Genomic DNA, 23541 nt, shown 5'->3' with positions numbered 1-23541 from the left:
ACGCCGAGGGTGGTTCGTCGTATGGAAAAAGTCAACGAATGAGGTAGCAGCTCGGAAAGGCGGAAGGAAAAATCCACTGACCTGCTGGGTCTCTTCCGAACGAATGGCCGTTCTCTTTCCGGTAATACGATGTGACTTTATGGTTACCGCGTGTTTACCTGTTGGCTCTTTCATGAATGAGCTACATTTTTACGGTCCTCTTTTGAGAAAGGACGCTTCTTGTTTTTTTCTTTTCAATGAATAAACGAAGAGGTGCTGAATATCCTGATTATTACGAGTAATAAAATATAAAAAAGAGAGAAAAGAGAAGAAAAGAAAAGAAAGGAAACAGAGAAGAAAAGAAAAAAAAAAATCTCCTACTTTGTATGTAAGTACACAAGTCATTGCGGTATCTCTTCCGGAGTATCGTGCCTATCGCGAAAACGTTTTCGATCGATGGAGGGCGTAGAGTCGACAACGTGCATCGAAAACGCCACAGGCGGCGGGAGGGGAGCAAGAAGCGAAAAAAAGAGGTTTCTTCGTGAGATTCTCCCTCGGCCGAAATAGTATGAGGAATAATACGCGTAAAGAAAGTATCCAGCCGCGTAGTATAGCGTGATCGCGATCGAACTTCCGGTCGCGGCAGGCTGCCCACGAAGTAAGGATTCGGTACTGTCTTGGTTCGTTCGTCGTGGGTGGAGTGTGCGCCATTCTTTCTCGGGCCACGAAAATAAGTAAGTACGTACCTACATAGGTTGTTTTTGAAGGAGAGAGGGTATTGGGTAATCGAGGCTCGCTTTAAATTACAAATGAAGTACCGGCTTTTGTATATATATACATATATATATATATATATATACACACCGACTACTACATACCTACATGTATATACGTATTACCTACTTATATCTTAGGTACGTTGGTTTGGACAAAAACAGGTGAGAATCGTGTCTCGCGAAAGAAAGGGGTGGGTGGATCGGCCGTCAGGCGTTATCCTTCGAGATCCCAATCCTGATCCCGATTCCGACCCTCGATCCCGATCGGCAGCTGGACGAAAAGGAAGGAAATACAACGGGCTCGCCGCACGAGTGAGAACGACCGAACGACCGAACAAGAGGAGAAGGACGTGGAACTTGGAGAAGGAGAGGTACCGTACGACGTGTACGCGCACGTGCACTTGCTTGCACGATTCGGCTGACGGCCAGTTGCAACGTGTGCCGCTTGAATCGACTCGATCGAATCCCCCGATAACGACTATGTGCTCTTTGCGTAGGAAGACGTTTGTCTTCTCGCCCCGATCCTACCTACTTTTGATCGTCCTCTTTCCTTTATTCGCAAACCTGCCGACGATACGTTCTAGAAACACTTTGCCACTACGACGACGACGACGACGACGACGATGACGACGTTTTGTCTTTGCGAAAGCGAGGGTGGTCGTTTCCTCGGAAATCACCTGGTACAATAACGATAACGTCTTCGCCCAATTATATTCTTTTCTTTTCGTCAGACCCATTGCAACACGTTCTCGTAGGAAAGGATTCCTCGAAACATTCTTTTCACTTTTTTTTTTTTTTATTATCGAAAGAGATTCAAACTTATCAAGATTTTCTACTGTACGTGTAAACTTCCGTTTATATCGATCCCTTTAAATTACATCGAGGCACTCGAGTTAAGACCCCCAATGATGTAGAAAATAATAATGATTTAGTAAATGTTAAATGGTTTTTATCATAGTATTAACAATCGAATGATAAAAATAATGCTTTCGATCTTCGATATCCCTTAATCTAGCTTGAAATATTCAAAGGATAAAAACAACGTTTTGATTATGCGATAAAGTTTGCGTTCGATCGTGGAGCCGTGTGAAAGCACCTTTCTTTCAATCCCTACATCTAAGAAATACTACCCCGAGTCGAGGTGACGCCTGGTGGAGGATTAAGGAACGAGAGAACAAACGAGTACAGAAAAGGGTGACTCGTTCTTAGGTTTCTGTCCATGCTAAGCTTGACGGGGATATCGATTATGTAGGAAACTCTACGCTCTGTAAGCTAAATAGCGCTGGCTACCGAATTTCTTTTTCACTCGTTTTATTCATTATACGAATTGATTCGATATAATTAATGGATTTATCTCTACCTGTCCCGACAATATCCGATCCGATCGTCTCAGTGTCACGTACTTTGATTATCACGTTTTCACCTATAAAACTTCTTCGGTAAAGAGCTCTGCTCGGTGTCGTCATCTCGATTCTCGAGATCCACTATTTTCTATGTAGAGATTTCCTCGTTGAGACCATTATCAACGATCTAGACCGAATCGACGAATCGGAAGGCCCGCAGAACCGCGCAAGCCATCGAAACTGCGGCCTGGATTAAGAATTCTAACGGTAGGAGTAGTAGTCGTCGGTAGTAGGATGAAATGAGCGACGCGTCCGGCGCATTACGCAATGAAAGAAACAAATGAAGCTTAATAGAAAAACTGCTCGCGCTAGAAAAACCGCTCCGTCGTGGACTTAGTACAGTTGAGTCAGAAAGTCTCTCTGAGAGAGCTCAAAACCACCCACCCACCCCTTCCCGACCTTTTTCAGAAAACCTGTTTTTGATGTTTTCTCGCGAAGGTACGAAAAAAGGAAGGAAGGAAAAACAAAGAAGAAAGAAGAAGAAAAAGAAAAAGAAAGATACGCGATCCACGAATAAGCGACTTATTAATTTAATTGTAATTATAGGCTTCTTATCGTTGAACAAGGGAGGGGGGAGAGGGCATTTATAAATCATCGTCGTTATATAGCAATATGATGAAATACAATAACGATGGTGATTCTAATTAGTGAAGCTTGTGGGCGGGAGAATACAGAGTATTTCGTAATGACTTTTTGAAAAACTTTGATTTAATTATCGGACATGCTATCGCTGAAAGATATATTTATATATATAGATATATATATGTGTGTGTGTGTACTCAGCGAGTTGTTCTTTAATCATTGAATATTAGAAGTCAGGAGGGGAAGTCATCGAAGTGCCTAATTGTCGTCGGGAAAGTCAACGATCCGCAAAACTCGACGCGAGTCAACGAGACACTTCATGAATTTGTTAGGTCCGTTTGTATGGTCGGTGGCATTAATGACGATTGGGGAGTAGCAAGCGAACATGAGCCGAACTCACTCTTTGATGATTAGCGGAGTTCGTTTCTATTCCAAATTTAGCTACATTAAATATTTCGCGTTAACGGATGCTGATCTCGATAGCATATTTAATTGGTGTTAAATTAATTGTTATCTCGCGAAATATATCGAAGAAAAATATTCTTTTTAGCTCGATGACTACCCATATCATGATAAATACAACGTTATATATGTACATTATAAATGACGAATAAATGAAATATGACGACGAGACGCAACGAGATGAAAAAATAATGTCGACTTTGTTTTTTATATTATTTTGTGTTTTACGAATTTACGTTGATTCTGAATTTACGTGAAAAAAAGAAAGAAAGGAAAAATGAATGAATGAACGAACGAATGAATGAATGAATGAAAGAAAGAAAGAAAGAAAGAAAAAAAGAAAGAAAGTACAAGAGAAGAACGATGAGAGATCAGAGAAATTCTTTTCTTTTTCCTCGAAGCACGATCAAATTTTTTGGCACGTTTGATCGAGATCAAAGGTTGAATTGGGCACTCGTCGAGAAGTGAACAGATTGTTACTCGATGAGAGAACGACTCGCAAGTCGATAGACGAGAAGTGACTAGTTCGTGGAACGCGTTGCTCGCGTTTTTCCCGACTGTACCATCACCGTCGTCGTTTGTGGCTGTGTCAATAGGAGCTAATCTAAGTACATATGCACACACAAATGCAACGCGAGAGAGCGCACGATGCAGCACGTTGTGCCGGGGCCATGATGCAATCGTGCCTCGTGCTTCGCGCGAGTTTCGACATTCTCTTTGCTTTGCACCGTGCACAAAGAGCTCCAGGACGATCAGTACCAAGGAAAATCATTCATTTTCAATGATTCCCTACCCCCTAGTCTTCATTTTCTTTTCGAGTCTCTAACTTATCTTTCTTTTTATACGACAATATTTACTTCTCTCTCTTTTTCGTCTATTTTAATACACAAAGAAATTCGTAAAAATCATTCGAACGATACACGCTTCTTTTTCTTTCTGTTTGGTTTTCGATACAATAAATATCTTATTACTATCGAGCGGCTTAATAAAGAAAAGAATTTTCTTCGAAAATATTCATATGCGTTTTCACTTGTATCTTCATTTTTAACTGTTAGGCGCGACCGAGAAGATAAGATAAGCTCTTGGCGCATCCAGGATCAAGGTGACCAAGATAGCGCCTTTAAAGTTCGAGCAACGTCTGCGCGGCCTTGACGTGATTACTTTTCTTTTATTTCCAAGAAATATTCTACTCGACAGATAGAATTCATAGTGAATACTTTACTTGTTCGAGAAAAATGTATGACGTAAAACGTAAATACTTTTGTTTGGCGAATTTTCGATAATTATCATCAGCAAATTGAATTCCACGAAAAGCAATCGATGACTGACAGTAGAGTAGACATTTATGATCGGTATTTTCTCATGATCTCGAGCAATTGTTACCAAGGCCGCGAGTAATGATCGTTAACCCTCTAATATCAACATGCGATCATTGACATAAGTATTTGATCGAGATAAATTAATCGGAAACTTTTCAAATAAAAAAAAAAAAACATACATATAAATAAAATGTTAGTTGAAAGTCTAACGAAAGATAGTCGAAATAAAGTAAACTAATAATCATAATAAAATCGAGATAGAGAAAAGAATAAAAATGAAAAATGAAAGATAACAATAAAAAGAGAAAAACAGATTAAACAATAATAATAAATAATAATAATTTGCAAAAGTATCATGGATAAATCCATGAGCTATTTTTTTCAATATATAAAAAAGAAAAAGAGAACGCGTGGATTCGAGTATGCTTATACGTGTAAGCGTTCGGTTGAGTAACAATCGCAAGTTTTGCCTTTTTCGCGAAGGGTGGCGACGAGAGGAGGGAGAAGAGGATGAGGGGGGAGATTGAGAGGAAGAGGAGGAGGGGGAAGAGGAGGAGGAGGAGGAGGAGGAGGAGGAGGAGGAGGACGAGAGTACGAGAAGCGGTACGAGAGGAAGGAGGAATTTTCCGTGGAAATCATCGACGTGGCCCGGGTCATCGACGAGCTCTCGAGCCCAGGCTCGCGCGCGATAGCGGGCCGGAAACGTACACAGTTAAAGGTTAGCGTGTATGTACAGACGGCCCGTTCGCACACATGCACGTGGCTTAGGCCAGTGTCTCGCATAATCGGGGTGGTGGTTCCCGCAGAGAGCGCCGTACGGCGGCCTCCCATTGGCCAGTCCGAGGGTGGCTCGCTGCAGTCATCGATTCAGGCAGTCATTGGCTGACTCGGCCCTGGCCGCCATTTTGAATGACTCCGGGATCAATACGCGAGGTGCGGAAAAAAAATGCATGCGAGAGCGGCCGCCGGCGCGCCGCCCTCGCCGGTATCCTCTCTCCACTATATATATCCTTCTCCTACACCCTCCCTTCTTCCTTCTCTCTCTCTCATACACACACACATACACATAGACATACACACTTTACGAACGGCGACGCTCGTACTATCTACTAGTACAACGCATACTACCTCCTCTTTCGAGGATCGAGAAGGGCGGGGGCTCCCTAACGCCTTTCCGCCCTCGATCACCGTCCTCCTCCTTCTCCTCCTCCTCTCCCTTAGCCACCCTCTCGTCGTTTCGAACGTAACTAAAGGGGATGATTGCGTTACTCGCGTATGTATGTAGGTACGTACCTACACACATACCAACGCCGTAGACGAAATCATCGAAAAAATACTCGCGCTCGCATGGCCGAACACGATTTCGAACACGATCCTTTTACGATGAACGTTTCTATATAAAACCGGCTATCTGTGTGTATGTATATGTGCGTTTAAATATATGTGTACGTTACTCTTCATACTCTTTCTCCCTGTTCCCTCCCCCTTCCCGACCACCTCTTCACCCTCTTCACCCTCCTTCACCCCCTTCTACCCGTCATTCGATGCATGCAACGTTTCATTTTGAAAGCGAGCCTCCAGTTGGGAAATAGGAAATTTCAAATCGAAGCCCAGCGCACCCACCCACACCTCATAGCCCGCACCCCTCGCAGCCTTTCTTCGCGACTCACCCTTCCAACCTCTCCCCCCATTTTACCACCCACTCTCCTCCCGCAGTCATCGCGTTGCAACAGCCCGGGCCGCCCGAGCAGGGGTGCGTCATCGTTCGCTCGGCGAATGGAATGATTTCGACGCCAAAGCCAGCTCTTTGTTTCCGGTGATCGTTCACTTTGTATATGCATGTGTGTGTGTATATGTATTCGCGTTTTTTATTTTCCATCTATTTTTTTTTTCCTCTTTTTTCTCTCTCCCTCTCTCTCTCTCTCTCTCTTTTTTTTTTATTTTCTCGTCGTTGGTCGAACCAAAAAAGGAATCATCGCGTTTCCCTCTTCTTTTATTTCACTCTTTTTAACTACGCCGCTCTTTTCCCGTTGGTACTATTAATACTATCGTGATTTCCCATTCGGGGGATATTGAAAACTCGGAAAATCATCGGTACTTACTTCGTAAAAAAAAGAAAGGAAAACTTTTTCAATATTTTCCCTGTAAATATCAGTTGACACGAGAGTTACGAACCTATCTCTGTAATTTCTCGAAATCCCAGATAAGATCTATTTCTCTCTCTCTCTCTCTCTCTCTCTCTCTCTTTCTCTCTACACACACATATGTATATATATATTCTTGCAACAAGTTAATAAGAACGTTTTAGAAACTCTCTTAAGGTATACGCGTTGAATCGATAACTATAGAACGATAACTCGCGGCACTGCCGTTACGCCGTCGCGAAATGATGGATAGATGCGTCTTTGCATACTACTTAATAATCCGGGAGTCATAAGAATAATACGCCTAATGGCGTTGCCACGAGGTAACACCGATGATTATAGTGCTTGCCATTATTATGGACATTTTCGCGCTTAACCGTTCTACTATATAATAAGCACCATAGAGGAAGACCATTGAGAACTAGAGAGAAATAGAGAGAGAGAGAGAGAGAAAGAGAGAGAGAGAGAGAGAGAGAGAGAGAGAGAGAGAGAGAGAGAGAGAGATAGAAAGATAGAGTCACGGTAGATACATAGTTAGACGTGCGAAAGTATACTCTAGCTACCTCAGAGTTTTACAATAACCGTTACAGGCGTTACCACCCCGACGATGATAAAGGCCGATAGAGAGTAGTTATTACAAAGCACGACTTGTAAAATGATCGCTTTACGCGACTATGATTCTATACGCGCGATAGAATAGAAGTGCATAGAATTTTGTAGAAGATTTATCGAGTCGCTCGCGCGTACGATGAATCTTATCTTTCATTCATCGATCGATTCCTTTCAATAGACTTTTCGACGATTCTACTGTTATTCACCTATATGTATAATACATATGTGTGTATATATATATATATATATATATATATATATATATATATATAAACAGCGGAAAGTCTTTCGTTCTTTTGCGTTATTTAATACGTCGAATCGAGCTCGGATCTACTTACTTAGATACGTAAATGTGCATTAACATGTATAAATTAATAATTACAATAGAAAATTTATTTCGTGCAATCGTATAGAAATAATAAAAGGGATAATTATAATGATCAAACTTGATGAGTACTTACGTTTGGAACCGAACTAATTGAAACAAGGACATAAGGCTTCTCTTGGTAGCAACGACTTTTAGATCACATTTTTAATTATTAAGAATTTTATCGTTTTTTTTCATTTTTCGCTTTTTAAAATTTACGTTTAAAATCTAAAGTTTCTCAAAACTTGTTAAAAATATACTTTAGTCATTTCTTTACAATTTACTTTGTAGACGTCTAAAGTGTTTTTTTTGTTTCCTTTTTTTATCCCCCCTTTGTCTCTCGTTTGTTCCTTCGACGGTGTAGGTATTAATACTCTCCTTCTTCCTTAAGGCAATGCTTTTGTTTTAAATTTCGTTTCTTCTCTTTTTTTTTGTGCTTTTTTCGTATTTTTTCTTGATTTCCTATGTCTTCTTTTTTTCTTCCTCGTCGTCTTCTTATTCGTCGTAATTTTGAAACGAAGCACGTTCGAAAGTAAGTTTTCTAAATAATCGAGTCTGTTCTCTTTTTTTTTTTTTTAAATCTTTTTCTTTTTTTTGTTCTTTTTCCTTTTTCTTTTTTTGGGTTCGGCAAAACTTAAGAGGAGTTGTTCAGACTTTGTGTTTCACAGACAGAAATCGGTGCAAGTTTCGAAAACGGTGAAATTAATTTTTCAATGAAATAACTATGACAACACATAACAACACAGTGCGACGCGTCTGAAACAGATAAGAGAAAAGGGACGTCGGATTTCCGGTTCTTTTTTTTTTCTTATCGGTCGCCCCATAAGCGATGAACTATCATCGCATACGGGGCGAGTACGCGACTTATTTTTTTTCTCTCTTTTTTTTGTTTCTTTTTCGCACGATTTTTCCTATTTCGAATTATTTCGCGAACGATCGTCGCATTATTGGCATCGAGGGGGACCGAGGAACATTTCTAACCCATTCTAACTCTATTGCCATTTCCATTTCTTTCAAAGTCGACATCGAATTATCATCGACATCTTGCATCCCAATATACGGAAGGAAGCATAGCATACTATTCCCATCTGACCATAGACAAAGAAAAAAAAAAAGAAAAGAAAAAAAAGATAAAAAGAAAGAAAGTAAACGATATAAGTAAAATAAATGAAAAATTTATCGAATTGCAAAGAGAATATATCTATATGCGAGAAAAGATCGATAAACGCGTAAATATATTTAAAAACTAAGTACGTTAGCTTACGTTGATAATTTAATCCTTTTAAACAACAAAGTGTATTTATCAAACCGTTTTCGATGAAAACTGAAAAATGAGGAAAAGAATGAAAAAGAAAGAGAAATAGAAAGAGAAGAAGAAGAAGAAAAAGAAGAAGAAGAAGAAGAAGAAGAAGAAGAAGAAGAAGAGAAAAAAGAAAAGGATAAACGACGAATCGAAGAGAGGAAAAAAAAGGAAGAAAAATAAAAAGAAATAGAAGAAGAAGAAGAAGATGAAAAGCGAATGGTCGATCGAATGATGATACTCGAGAGAGCTCGAGAGGGGCTTGGGTGGGCCGTGAGCGGCGTCGCATCTCAGGCGTCGGCCTCGAGTCTACGTTCGAAGCTCCCGCGCGCTTCTCTAAGGAAAAAGCACGGAATAAGAAGGGGGCCACGTGACTCGAGGAACGAATGAGCGTCTTTGCCACCCCCGCCCCGCTCCTCAGTAGTGCTTCTCGAGTGCGAGAGTGAGAGACCGAGAGAGCGAAAGAGAGAGAAAGCAAGAGCGAGAGAGAGAGAGAGAGAAAGAGAAGCGTCCCCTCCACCTTCATCTCATTCCCCTTCTAAAGAGGAGGCGCGCGGCGTCGCTCCTTGCGCGTCGTGATAAGACGCGTCGGGACGCTCCCTCCGTCCTTCTCCTCCTTCTCTCTTTCTCCCTCGCTCACTCCCTATCTCGTCGCGCTTTCCCGGACTTTTCTCCCCCACGTGTTTCTCGCGGCGCGGCAGTGTCTGCTGGCACGTCGCGGTGCGATCTTCCTAAGGAGCCACGCGACGACTTCCTCGTCCTTCCTTTCATACTTCCTTCCTTCCTTCCTTCCTTCCTTCCTTCCTTTCTTCCTTCCTTCCTTCCATCCATCCTTCTTTTTCCTCTTCCTTCTCTTTCTACTCTCCTCGTTCTTCCTCATCCTTCTGCACAATCATCCTCCGATTCCTTCCAAGCGATCTTTTCTTTTCCTTTTTTTTCCTTTCCTTTCCTTTCCTTTCCTTTCCTTTCCCTTCCTCTTTTCTACTTTGATCTTATTTCTTTCTCTTTTTTTTTCCTTTTCCTTTTACCCTCCCACCGACTTCCCACCCAACCCTCCTCGATCCCCCTTTACCAAAACCCTTCGCTCTCCGCGCAAAGGAGCAAGAACTCCTCGAACGATAACCGAATTTCGCGCTCCCGTCGTAAAAACACCTCGCGAGAAAAGACGCGACTTCTTTCCTTCCTTTTTTTTTCGGCTCGCGAATTAACGCGAGACGCGCGCTAAACAACGGATATTTTCGCTAAATTTCGGTAACCTTTGATAGAGGCATTGCGAGCATCCCCGTGTCTGAGTAGCAACTGCGCCGTGGCCCCGTGCTGAGCACCCCCACCTCACCTCTTCGCCGCTTCTATCGGCCGCCACACACCGACCCCCGCAACACCACCGGCCAAACCTCCGTATGCCGATGCCGTGTAGCGAGCCACCAACCCTCTCTCGGACGTTCTCGCTGGCTAGCCCTCCGCCTCCACCCCTCGCCGACCCCTTCGTCACCACCACCCTCCTACACAGTCACCACCACTACCACCACCACCACCGCCAGCACCACCACTACCATTACCATCGCACTACCACCATCGTCACTGCTATCCGCTTCGTCCAACATCCCTCTCCCTCTTCCTACCCTCTTCGTCCTCATCCTTCTCTTCCCTCCACCCTCTATCCGAGAGTCATGAACCGAGTCTCGGCTCCACGGCGACGCTTACTCGCGCCCACGAATTTTCCCTGGCTTACGTCAAGTGCATCCCAACTAGCAGTTCGACTCTTCGATTCTTGACTCGGAAGATATAGACCAACCATTACGTATACCTACATAGCTATTACGTTAGCCCTTAAAGGAGATCGAATCTTACTACCGATCGAAACGACCAAATCATGTCAACCGTTTCAGCTATCGGAATAAATTGATTTTCCTTTGATAACAGGGTTAATCGATAATTGTAATAACGTTGCGAACTCGCTTATTCTTTCTATGTATTATGATAATAAAATTATTTCCTTAACAATATTGTAACATTTTTAATCCTCCCAGTTTCATAAAAGGAAAATGAAGATCTACGCCCGAGCGGCCGCTATTTTTCGATAATTTAGGATCGACACTTTGTTTTCGGGGTGGTTCGATGAACGACCGAGGGGTGGTTTCTCTGTCGTACACAATAACGATTCGGAGGCGTTATCGTGGCTTTACATCCCTTTGGCTTCGGCGTGACAGTAAGGTTAGCACGGCGTTGTTACGCGCACGGCAGAATGGACTTCACGTTCACCGTGTATTCCAAATCCTGCTGTTGACCGCAGCCCCTGCTTCTCTCTGCTTTATGAGACTTTGATCGAGCATATCTAAAATGATCGAGCGATCTTTCGATTTTTCCTTAGCTACGTGCTACATCGTCCTATAAGATCTTTCCTTCGTCGATGATACGTTGATGCGACGTAATAAAAAAGGAAAAAAAAAAAAGAAAGAATCAGAAACGATAAAAAACAATAGCGTCAAAATTTTGAAAAAAATATCGAAACATATCTTTGACGGAAGTCAATCTATCAGAGAAAATGAAGATGTCGAGAAAGGAATTGATAACTAAACGATTCGGTCGATTTCGAAGGAATACGAATTCGCCCTCGACGTCCAATAACAATTTCGAGGAGCCGATGCGGCTTCACGTGCTTCGGTCGCCGGCGTGACAGTAAGGTTAACACACGAACGTTGCGTACGCAACCTAACCGAATACGTACACCATCGTATTTCGAATCCTGGCGTTGACCGCAGCTCGTTCCATCGCGCTTCCACGAGGGATGGTAGGCCACCCCCAGGACGGCGTGCCTCGCCTCTGGAAATTCTCCAGCGGCATTCCCTCGCGCGAGCCTTTCGTCGATAGGGCGACTAGATCTTATTACTACCTGCAGAGATACGCGCTCACACAATTTTGCCCTTGTACGAGACTACGACGACAACGACGACGTATGGACCAACGAAATCGTCTCGCACTGTGAATTTCTCTCTACAACTTGCCCGACTTGGAGATTCCGAAACGACGATTTTACAGTTCGTTTTATATTTAATCGTTTTCGCGTATAGAAAAAAAAAAGAAAAGAATAGAAAAGAAAAAGAAAAAGTGAATAGGATGAAAACACACGAGACTCCCTATTTTCAACCCTCTTTCGTCCGAGGAATCTCTTCAATAGAAGTGCCGGAGGGTAATTCGAATATCCGCGAGTATAAAAGAAAATGGTTAAAGAACTCGTACACGTCTCTTTCTTAAGTCCCTACCACGATGATGGTTGTACCTCGTAATTGTATCGATTGTCTTACGAGTTTCTCTCTGTCTCTCTCTATTTCTCTCCCTTTTCGAGTTTTTATATATATATATATATGTATATATAGGTATATCTTTCTCTCTCTCGACCGTTATGCATCGAGAAAAGTGAATGGTCTTGTCTCGGTTATCCTTCCTTCTCTCCACCCTTCGTTCGTATATCTCTCTTTCTAGCCCTTCTTACAGAGAACACGACATCAGGGTGACCCCTTTTGTTACTCGACTGATCGAAAAATAAAAATTTCTAACCGGATGAGAGTTTGACCTGAATCTTTTTGTTGAAGAAAATGAAGAGGGGTAAGTAGAGAGGAGGAAAGGAGGAGAAGGGGGTTAAGGGGTACCGGTAAAGCGCACAATAGTCCCGTCGTGATTTGCATATGTGGACGTCCAATGTGTAGCATGTGGCGCATCCGAAGGTCACTTCTGTTATTTACAGGGCTTCTGTTCAACGCGAAGACCTCGGGAGAAGGAGAAGGAGAAGGAGAAGGAGAAAGAAAACGACAGAGAAAGAAAGAAAATTAAATTTCATCCGGCTCGACGAAGGGTTGTGTCTTTCGTTCTTTCTCTACTACTTCTCGACGAGCTTGATCTTCGAAAAAAGATCGAAAAAAAAGAAAGAGAAAGAGATAAAGAGGGAGAAGGAAAAGAAGAGTATGAAAAATCGGCAGGTAGGACGGTTTCGAGTCTGGACAAGGGGGATGAAACCGTTTCTTCCCTCGTACATCTATCTCCCTGCATTTTCGGCTACCCTAGCTACGTATAATCATAATAATAAGAGAAAGACCGGTTGACCATCGGGCGACCCGAGAAGGGATAAAACAATCGAGTCTGATTTTTTGTCCTGACAGCTGCGTGTGCGATCATCTACATAGTTCTCGACCCCGTGTCGATGGACGATTCCACGGGCAGGACCTTTCGAACCCTATCCCGATAACTATTCCTATTCGTGAAATACATGAGCGAAGCTTTTACGAAAGCGTTATTTTCTCTATAAGAAGAGCAAAACGAGAAGAAAAAGGAAGAGAAGCGGTAAAATGAGGTGGAACACCATGAGTAAGAGTAAGAGTAAGAGGAGAAGAAGGAAGAGGAGGAGGAGTGGGGGGGGACACTCTCTTGGCTAGTCGCCTAATGATCGCTTGGCGAAGTAGAAAGGAGAGAAGATTGAGGCGGGAGGTGGGTAAAGGTGGAAGAGGTCAATAGCTGATGTCCTGGGTAATTAGTAAAAACAAAGGATCTGGCCACGGGGAGAGAAGTCCGGGGGAAGGAAGTGGGAAATGGCCGTTTGAGACGAACATGAGAGACGGACTGAAAGCAGGAGAGAAAGAAAAAGAGAAAGAGAGAAAGAGAGAGAAAGAGAGAGAGAGAGAGAGAGAGAGAGAGAGAGAAAGAAAGGATGGGACAACGTCGAGCGTCGAGATAAAATCTAAATGAGAAAGTAATCCCTTGGCTGGTGACACGGAGAAGAGAAGAAGTCCGGGAAAGAGTCGAGACGAAAAGGATAAAGAAAATGAAGAAGAGAAAAGAGAAAGAATCGTGAGAAAGTATTATATACACTCCTGATGATTTTAAACGCTGAATCGTTCGTTAAAGTTATTCCTAAGCAAATGTCCGTTTGAACCTGACGCATGAACCGTTGCTGGCTTGAACTTTGACTAACCTTACTCAACACCTATCCAGCACACGAGGCCACACGCACGCAAATTACACCCCCGACATCGCGTTTACCTACCCCATTTATTTTGGCAAGTCTAGGTTTACCTGCTATCGATCTTGGAGGAAGGAGAATATACTATAATAACTGGATCCTCACGATTCGACTTCCTCCCTCGTGCGAACTTACTCCGTTTCGAGTTTTCTCACACTCCCTTCGTCAAAGTATACGCCGGGGAAGTAATCAAATGAAAACAAAAATCGAGTCGGCCGACCTCACGGTCGGTAGAAGAAGAAGAAGAAGTAGAAGTATAGTAGAATAAGAAACTTACCACAGCCAAGTTTTACCTTTTTCCCCGCAATTTGCGGACGATTCATCTTCTCGTCCGACTTCCTCCTCAAGATCCTTTTTCCTCCTTCCCATTCCAACCCACCCACCTGCACCCATCCCAACCCTTTTCCTCACGAAAAGTAAGAATCATCTTAGCAGTATCAACCCTGCGGCCACTTTTTCATTCGTTGATATTTCTTTCTTGAAAAAAATAAACTTCGAACTCGGAAACGGAGACGTTTCTTCGAAAAAAGATTATTCCACGTCTGGATCTTTGACAAAAGTCTTTGAAAATGTTTAATAATTCTCATCGAGTTGAGTTCTCGAATAACCAAGGAGAAACGTGAAATATAGTAATTGCCGTATTCTTAGCACGCGATGCGGTCTCATCGATCCTCACGATCATAGCTGACCAATGAATATGACCTAAATTTTTTGATCGGTGTTTCGTCCTATTCCTTTTTCCATAAGTAATGAAATATAGATCGTAGATCTACGTCGAAAATATTTTTTATCAACTTCCTCGATCGCGTCCTCTCAACTACGTTTATATAAGTCCGTACTGTGATCTTTGAGAATAATAGATCGAGGGTAATCCGCGTGACCGTACCGCGTCCAAACCGAACGTCCGTATACTCCATGTACATAACACGTGAACAATCGGAAGAGCCGGGGAACCGTCGACCACCGTGGCATATGCTATGACCTCCCGACTGCTCGAGAGCAGCTGCAGCTTCATAGCCGAGATATCGTGACTAACTGCGCGCAAGGTGTTCTTCTCCTTTTCATTTCTTCAAACGGACGAAGGAAAAGTCGATTGAATACGTTCGACGAACAAACGTAAACAAAATTAAAAAGGAGAATCAACAAAAGCAATTCGTTAAACAACTTTAATCTTGGTCGAGTATTTTATAAAAAAAAAAAGAGAGAGAGAGAGAGAGAAAAGAATTGTCGATATCTTTTTCGATCGTTCGTCGATATAAAAAAAGAAATACAAAATCAAAGTGTCAGGATACGTTCCAACGGATATATCCGTGATGATCGTGAACGCATTTAGAGTTCGCGTGTTGCCGGCTCGAAATGTGATTTTTAGTCTTTTCCGTCGATTGCGGTTTTGCTGGCCCCATTTCGACTCGAGGTCGCCAACTACGAAGCTTATTGTTCGAGCCTCTTCCTTTTGTGCCCGCTCTGTCTGCTCTGTTTTGCGTAGCGAAACAAAAGGGCCGTAGCGGTGAAGAAGAAGACAAAAAAAAAAAAGAAAAAAGAAAAAGCAGAGCAAGAGAGGACTTAAGGGGCGGTATTGTCCGCGAAGCGTTTATGAAGAATACGGGACTGAACGATTTTCTAAAGACAACGGCCGAAAGACGTACGAGTTAATTGCTTTTTTCTTCTTCTCTTTTTTTCTCTTTCTCTTTCTCTCTTTCTTTCTTTCTTTCTTTCTTTCTGTTTTCCTTCTTTTCTTTCTTTTCTTATTCGTATACCTCTTATCAGAAGAAAATCTTTTTTTTTTCCTTTTAAAGGTTAGACTCGCCAAAGGAAGAGTTGCTGAAAATCCGGTAATATTTCACATCTCGCGGTGTAAACCATGCCGCGACCCAAGTTCCCTCCTCTTATCGCGAACGCCATAGCGGCGAAGCTACTTATAATGAAATTTTCGCGACGAAGAAAGTTTTAAAAGTGCAAAAGTGCGCGAGGACAAAAGAAGTCCTCGGCGGGGTAAGGCGAGAAGGCCGGCAGAGCGGACAAGATTTAGGAGGCTCATAAATCGAGACGATGTCCTAGCGGCAGGAGGATCTTGAAGAGATTAGATACGTAACTCTGAATCTTTCTCTTTCTCTATATCTCTTTCTCTTTCTCTCTCTCTCTCTCTCTCTCTCTCTCTCTTTCTCTGTCTTTCTTGTAAGTTGGACTTCTTAACGCGAAAGATTTTTTCTTTCTTTTGTTTACAATTTCATTCGATTTTCAAGTTCAACGCAATTGTCAAGAAAGGATTTCGTGAAAACTCCCTTCACCATTTCCCTTACACGTCTTTGTCGTCGGAAAAAATAAAAGATCGATTAAAAATACAATAGTACCACGTGAAACGTTCGGATTCTTCGCACGACCGGTTTGATTTACATATCTACGTACGTATTCTCCCGTTTCCGATGTCGACAGGCATAACGAAGGAGAGTAGCGCGACGTTCGTGTTTTTAATTGAAAGCAAAGTCTGTGGATTTTTAATTAAGAAAATTCAAGATCAACCTACAGCGGCCCGGCCATCCATTTAACCATCCATCTATCGAGTACTGCCTGCTCCTCAGAGGCTCCTCAAACAGTTTTATAATTGATTTCATTTTCATTTATTTTAACACGAACCCCCATGCCTGCCTCTCGTACCTCTAACCCTTCACCCTTCGAGCCCTTCCTCGGTGTCTGCCTTGAGAAGACACTGCCACCTCTCCTCCACCTCTCCTCCACCTCACCTCCACCTCATCTCCAAACCACCCCCTCCTCATTCTTCCCCCATCGCCACCCCCGAACCTCCACCTCCTCTCACTTCGACGCTCGACCTCACGCCGCAATCAATTTAATGTTTTAATTAAGAGAGTATCCGTGAAAAATTAGATTTTAATCGGATCGCACCTCTCTGCGCCGGCTCCACTTCTCTGCTCCTTCCACATTTATTTCCGGCGAGCTATGTTTTAATAAATAATTTTAATTACTCTAACTCCTTCCGATATCGAGCGTTAATTAACGGCTACTCGTCGATACGCCGATCAACAATAGTATTGATCTTATTTTCCAAGAATGGTATCTTCTCTTTTTTTTCTATCTAAATCTCGATTCAAATTTTAGTTCCTTAATAACTATAGTATTATTAATAATAATAATAATAATAGTAATAATAATAATAATAATAATAATAATAATAACAACAATAATAATAACAGTAATAATAATAAAAAGTCCGGCTCATTACAGATATACGCGAACATATATTCATCATTTTAAATATGTGCAACATGATCCAGTCAGTTCTTAAATAAGTACAATAGGAATTGCTCTGAAATTACGTGCAAATTATTTCGGAAAAAAAAACAAATTATTCAAATAGATATAAAAAAAAGATTATAATACTAATAGTAAGAATAATAATCATAATGAAAATAATAATAATAGTAATAATAATGATAATAATTAAATGACAATTCTTCGTCCGTAGTTCTCGATATACGAGAGACATTGGTACTTGGCAAAAGTTCGCATTTTAATCATCCATCTCTTTTAACTGTATCTCTCTCTCTCTCTCTCTCTCTCTCTCTCTCTCTCTCTCTCGCTCTTCCTTTTTCTCGAAAAAAGCTTCATCCTCCATTTGAAGCGTTTATTCTTGCACGGTTACCGAATTGTGCAACGAGGCATTGACGTGGGTCGTCGAAGAGATGTTCTAAACATCGAGATCATTTCTGTTCTGCTATAAAACGGATTTCCATCGATGACTTAAACCAGAGTCGCCTTTGCGTTAATTTAAGAATGTTAACAAATAATTTTTTTTTCAAGGTCGAACGTTTTGTTCATTCGACGAAAATTAAATCACTTCTTCTTTTTTCTTTTTCCTTCTTTTTTTTTTTCATTCTTCTGTCTTATCTTCGATACCGAACACTAATTAAATCGATTAATTAGCAGTACGAATTGAATTTTCGAATGGATTACTTTTTGTCAAGAGCCAAAGTACCCGTAGAAAATGATTCTCGGTTGATACACGTGTAGCGTGTAGATAGATCGACGATGGAAAACAAAGTCACTTTAAGAAAATCATTTGGGAAACGCAAAATCCGAAGTGCGTTGCTACGGCCGGCGCCGTATCTAAAAAAGAAAAAGACTAGGAGAGAGAAGGTCCACCATTTTCCGAAGCTATTCTAGAGTCTTATGCAACAGCCAACCGATGCATTTGGCCGGGCAAAGCTTTATGGCCGAAGCTCGCACGCGCAAAAATGTTTGTTTTAACTCTGGTGCCGCCTTCCTCCCCTCTCTTTCTATCTAACGAATCTCTGTCTCTTTTTCACTCGTTCGCGCTGGCCCCGGTAGCCTTGAATTAGTCGGAATGTGAGAAAATTTGTAAAGTTAGAGCTTCCGCCGAGTCCGATACTCTCCCTCCCCCCTCCTTCTCTCTCTCTCTCTCTCTCTCTTTCTCTTACTCTCTCTTTCTCTCTTCTTTCTATCGTTCTCTTATAAGTGGAAAACTTTCGTAAACGATGACTCGATCGATTTATTTTTTCTTTTCCTGTTTTTCGTTCTTTCCTCCCCTTTCTTTCCCTCTATCACCCTCCCCTAAGTTTTTCCTTCTCACGAAATCACTAATATATCATAGTACAAATATAAAGTGGTCTAATAGGTACGCTCTTGGAATATTAAGCTATCTACATAATCGCGTTAGGATTATGTTTATGCGTGCACTTAACCACTCACTCTCTTACCATTAAGCATTCAAAGGTTAACATCTCTAATGTAAGAACAAATAATACAAATTCAATAAACTCTTTCAGAAATTTCGATATGTTTCTATTACGATATAAAATATTTCTTTAAGAAAATACTCGTCTAATATTTTTTTCTGTAAAGCAAAATAGATTATCGTTGTCGATCTATTAACTCGTAATAATTTCAAAAAGTGAATTACAAAAAGTATTTCAGTGTAAAAGTAGCACGATAAAGACGAAGATTGACGAAAATGTTTCATATATTTCTCTTAATGAACAGTCACGATGCTTTTAAGATCGTTTCCATTTGCGAATCGTGGGACTAAACAACGCGCATCCCTCTATTCTCAACTCTCTCTCTCTCTCTCTCTCTCTCTCTCTCTCTCTCTCTCTCTCTCTCTCTTAGATTTGCTAATGGAAATCATCTTAAAAAGTTGTCCCGTGCCCGAGGGAAGAGAAACGTCGTACAAAAATCTTGAAATCTTACGGCGTATTTCGGCAGTAGTATTCCCGCAGGATCTCCCATAAAATTTCGAGAGAAATGGAATGGCATCGAGGGAGGGAGAAATACGAAAAAGAAAGAGAGAGAGAGAGAGAGAGAGAGAGAGAGAGAGAGAGAGAGAGAAAGAAAGAAACCAACCTCACTCTCACGCCATATTTTTCACCCTCCATTTTTACGCCATCTTTCGCTCCACTACCCGATCCACCCTCTCTCCCTCTCCCACACTCTTTCAGTTAGTTCGTCTTTGTCTCATTCGCTGTCCGTCCTTTTAGACGCGTCTCCCTTTTCACTGTTCCTCATCCCCTCCAAATTCTCTCTCTCTATCTCTCTCTCTCTTTCTCTATCTCTATCTCTCTCTATCTCCCTCTCTGTTTCTCGCATTCTGCTGTCTCCTACCCTTTCCTTCTCTACCCATCTAGCGTTCCGTCTCCGTTCGTCACAGTGTTCTCCTCGTTTATTTTGATCAATACGACCGATCGGAATAGTTTCGATTCCAACGATCGACTTCTCATCTTTAAACATTTATTTCGAATAAATGACCTTAGGACGGAATCGAATTTTCTTTTTTCCTTTTCCTTTTTTCCTTCCTTTTCTTTTGTTTTTTTAAATTTTAAAACGATCTTGAAATAATCTAAGAATAAGTGAAACATAACGTATAATCCTCTTATTTGTTTTTAAAGGAAACGAGAAGAATCAAGATGTCAGAACGGTAGCAATTTTATCGATTTTATCTTCTCCACTGGACGATAATAGAATTTAAATGATAAGTTAATTTCTTCTTATACTTTGAAGAAAATAATGGTCGTATTTTCTTTTCAATAGATATTTTGCGAATCGAAATAAGCTGAAACATCTTTCCTGATTATAATATATATAATAATCATAATAATAGTAATAATAATATTAATAGTAGTAATAGCAAAATATTTGCTTGTGTGTGTATGCGTGTATATGTTTGCATATACAAACGCTACAACTTGCGCGCGCACTTGTTCGATTTATTCGTATTGAATTTCGAATGAATGCATTATCTGAAAGGCGATCAATTATTTCGCTACACCTCTAATTAATCTGTTGCCTTCTACTTCCTTTTATGAAATTTTCAAGCCCTCTCTGTGTACTTATGTCCGTTGTTGCGTGAAAATATTGCTCGTTGTGATGATTAAACAAGCAAACGCAAAGTATGAAGAGAAAGAAAGATAGATAGATAGATGGATAGATGGATAGAGAGAAAGAGAGAGAGAGAGAGAAGTATATAACAGAATCTCCGCACAATCGATAACATCGATAACTATGAAGATCTATTTTCTTCGAAGAATCAAGAATAAAAAAGAAAGAAAGAAAAAAAGACAGAAAAGAAGATGACGAACGAAAAGCAAGAAAAAAATTTCTTCGATTAAGTTTCCACAATGAAATTGTTTTACTGACTGACGTCTCGCAGCATCTATGCTTCACGGAGTAATTATTTTTTCAGCCCTGCATTCCCATGTGATCTCTTTAGCGTACCTCGCTCTTCTTCTCAACCCTTTGGAAGACCCTTTCGAGATTTTTAACGTCCTTACAACCCCTCTGATACTTCTTCCACTTCCTCTCTCTCTCTCTCTCTCTCTCTCTCTCTCTTTCTCTCTCTTCGCAAGTTATTCCTCGCAAGAACGATAACTAAAAGAAGGCTAGAAGATATGAGGGTGACTCCAAGAGAATTTACCCCTTACGCAAGCCCGTATAACGTCGCGTAACGTCGAACGGGAGAAAAGAAATTAGCGAAATTAAACGACGACGCCGCAATTCGACTGATTCGACTGAAATAAGAAGGGCCAAGGAACAGTCCCCTTCCTTTTACTTCGTGAAAAACAGAACGGGCTATTTGTGATTAATTATTCGAAGGTTGAATGAGAGCCGGAAAGATAAACGAGGGTGAATTCGAACGGACGAGTAGAGAGCGAGATTTTATCGAGTTATCAAAGAGTGCATCGTTACGTGACATAACGTTAACTTTCTATCTTTTCTTCGTGTGTTATAAAGAAAGATTTACACGGTTTCATGTACTCGTGAATGACGATAACGTAAGTTAAGTAATTAAGTAATTAAGAGATACAAAGTATCTATATGTTTCTTTATCGCGATTTATTTAAGAAAAATAAAAAAAAAAAAAAAGAAGAAATACAAAAATAAATAAAGAAATAAATTCTTAGAACGATCTCGTTATTACTTGTGAATTATTTGTGAAAAGTTTTACAATAATAGGATAAAAGAATATTCGAATTATTCGGAGCAAGCGAAGTAAAAGCGATTTTATGCCAGTACAATTTTATGTACGTACGTAGATATTTATTATAATCTAGATTGAGAGTGACGGCGTTTTCGTAAATGAAATTAATCTGTCGATGCGTACCGTGCGTCCATTTAATATCCATCACGCGTTCATCACTGCAGAAACGATCCAACGATGTATCTTCGCACTCTTTATCTTTTTCCTCTTTCCTTCTTTCTCTCTTTCTCTCTCTCTCTCACGAAAGCGTATCGTTCCTCTTCGTCCATTGAATTCTCCCAACTATGATCTTAGTTATTCTTCTTCTTCTATCGCACGATTAACCTTACGATCGCGGCGATCACGAAAATCACGGAAATACGATGATCGATCGATGAGAAATTTTGAACGTAACATCTTAATACTGCGCGCGTCCGTCGAAAACTGACCCTGCAGCTGGCCACCTTAAAAAAGGGGGTGTAAGGATTTTAAGAGAGGGAAAGGTATAGTACGGGGACCAACGGGACATGACGCTTGGTGGGGGCCTAGAAAAAGGGGCGAGAACTTTGATGTCCACCATTCTTTTATCTTCTTTTTATTTTTTTATTTTTATTCTCTCTCTCTCTCTCTCTCTCTCTCTCATCCTGCGAATTCACGCGTCAACATATCGCCCATCCTGTTTTCCCTTTTCAACGATCTGCAAAGACGCATTGTAAGATTCAGGTAGGTTAAACTCGTTTCGGGGATCGCATTTAAGGGGTTGCTCGCAAGTAGTAAGAAGGGAAGCTTAGATCAATTCTTTTTCTTTCCTCTCTTTCGGTCCACAAAGAAAAAAGAAAAAGAAAAGGAAGAAAAAAGATACAAGTGTCATATATATATATACATATATATATATATATGTATATATATATATATATATATATATATATATTACCTCATCAATCAATATCGACCATGTATCTAAAAGTACGTAATGAAATACAATGAGAATTTTTATCAAGTAATTGCAAGTAATAATAAGTCGAGTGACCGAACGCGTTAAGCACGACGGTACGTTGATCTTTTGAAAACAATGAATAAATATAAGTTTTATGAGACTAACGAAACGTAGAATATGGGTACATCTATAAATAAACAGTTATTTACAGGAAGACGCGTACTTGTTCGTTCGCGGTTCGTCCTTTATCATCGTTATGTACTATCACGAAAATACATATTGTTTTGGAGAAACTCGTCAGTGCGAGGAGAGAGGATGGCTCCCATTTCCGTTGCACTGCAACGTTCCTCTGTAGTTCTCCTCTCCCTCCCTCCGCCCCTCTCTCTCATTCTCTCTCTCTCTCTCTCTCTCTCTCTCTCATGCTCTCCCTCCCTCCCTCTCTCTCTCTCTCTCTCTCTCCAAGCCGGCAGCTTCCCTCCCCGCCAGCCATCTTTCTGGCACCTATTCGATCGATCGTTCCGTAGGACCCTGCCACGGGTCGTGCCTATTGGTCGATCCTCGATATCTCGTGTCGGTTTTCGAGTTAGTAACGACGACACTCCGACGCATTCCAGCAGGGAAATCAACGGGTGCAACAAGACGGCCGGCAAGACGAAGGAAGCAACGTGTAGAAGTATCGACGAAGAAAACGCGTCTGCTTCGTACGACGTACGTACATACGTATGTCTCTGGTAGGTTTTAGATGAAAAAAAAAAACTGTCTAAAAGTAAACAAGAAAGAAACGAAAACGAAAAGACGAAGTGAAAGAGAGAGAGGGGAGGGATTTTAGGAATATCTATTGGAATGGAAATAAATCGGAGAAGTCGACACAGTTAGAAAGTAAGAAAGAGAGCGAAGAAATATAAAAAGTAAATAAATAAATATAAAACGAAACAAAAGGAAAGAAAAACAAAAGGGAAAAGAAGAATTTTCGTCGATCGAGGTAGTAGTACACCGTCGTCGCCGCCATATTCCTCCGTTCCACGCGGTTTTTCGCTTTGCAGTTAGTTTTTGCGTATGAAAAAACGAACCCGTTCTGCAAGCAAGGAATATTAATAGTTTGTTAGATCAGATAATAAGTTTGTTAGATTAGAAACGAGAGAAAGACTTTGTCCGGGACA

General features: G+C 41.2%; 1 long non-coding RNA gene across 1 annotated transcript in view; it reads right to left on the bottom strand.

Moving 5' to 3' along the window:
- The window catches only part of LOC122632255, a 31438-nt gene that overhangs the window by 5877 nt on the left and 2020 nt on the right, over positions 1-23541 (bottom strand). Inside the window, exon 2 of the long non-coding RNA XR_006327844.1 lies at positions 7739-8400. This is a non-coding gene — a long non-coding RNA (uncharacterized LOC122632255). The remainder of the gene's footprint in view (positions 1-7738; positions 8401-23541) is intronic.

This window comes from Vespula pensylvanica, chromosome 10 (assembly GCF_014466175.1).
Source record: "Vespula pensylvanica isolate Volc-1 chromosome 10, ASM1446617v1, whole genome shotgun sequence".
Taxonomy (NCBI): Eukaryota; Metazoa; Arthropoda; class Insecta; order Hymenoptera; family Vespidae; genus Vespula; species Vespula pensylvanica.
The sequence above is the reverse complement of the archived record's forward strand: the minus strand, read 5'-3'. Positions and strand labels throughout refer to the sequence as shown.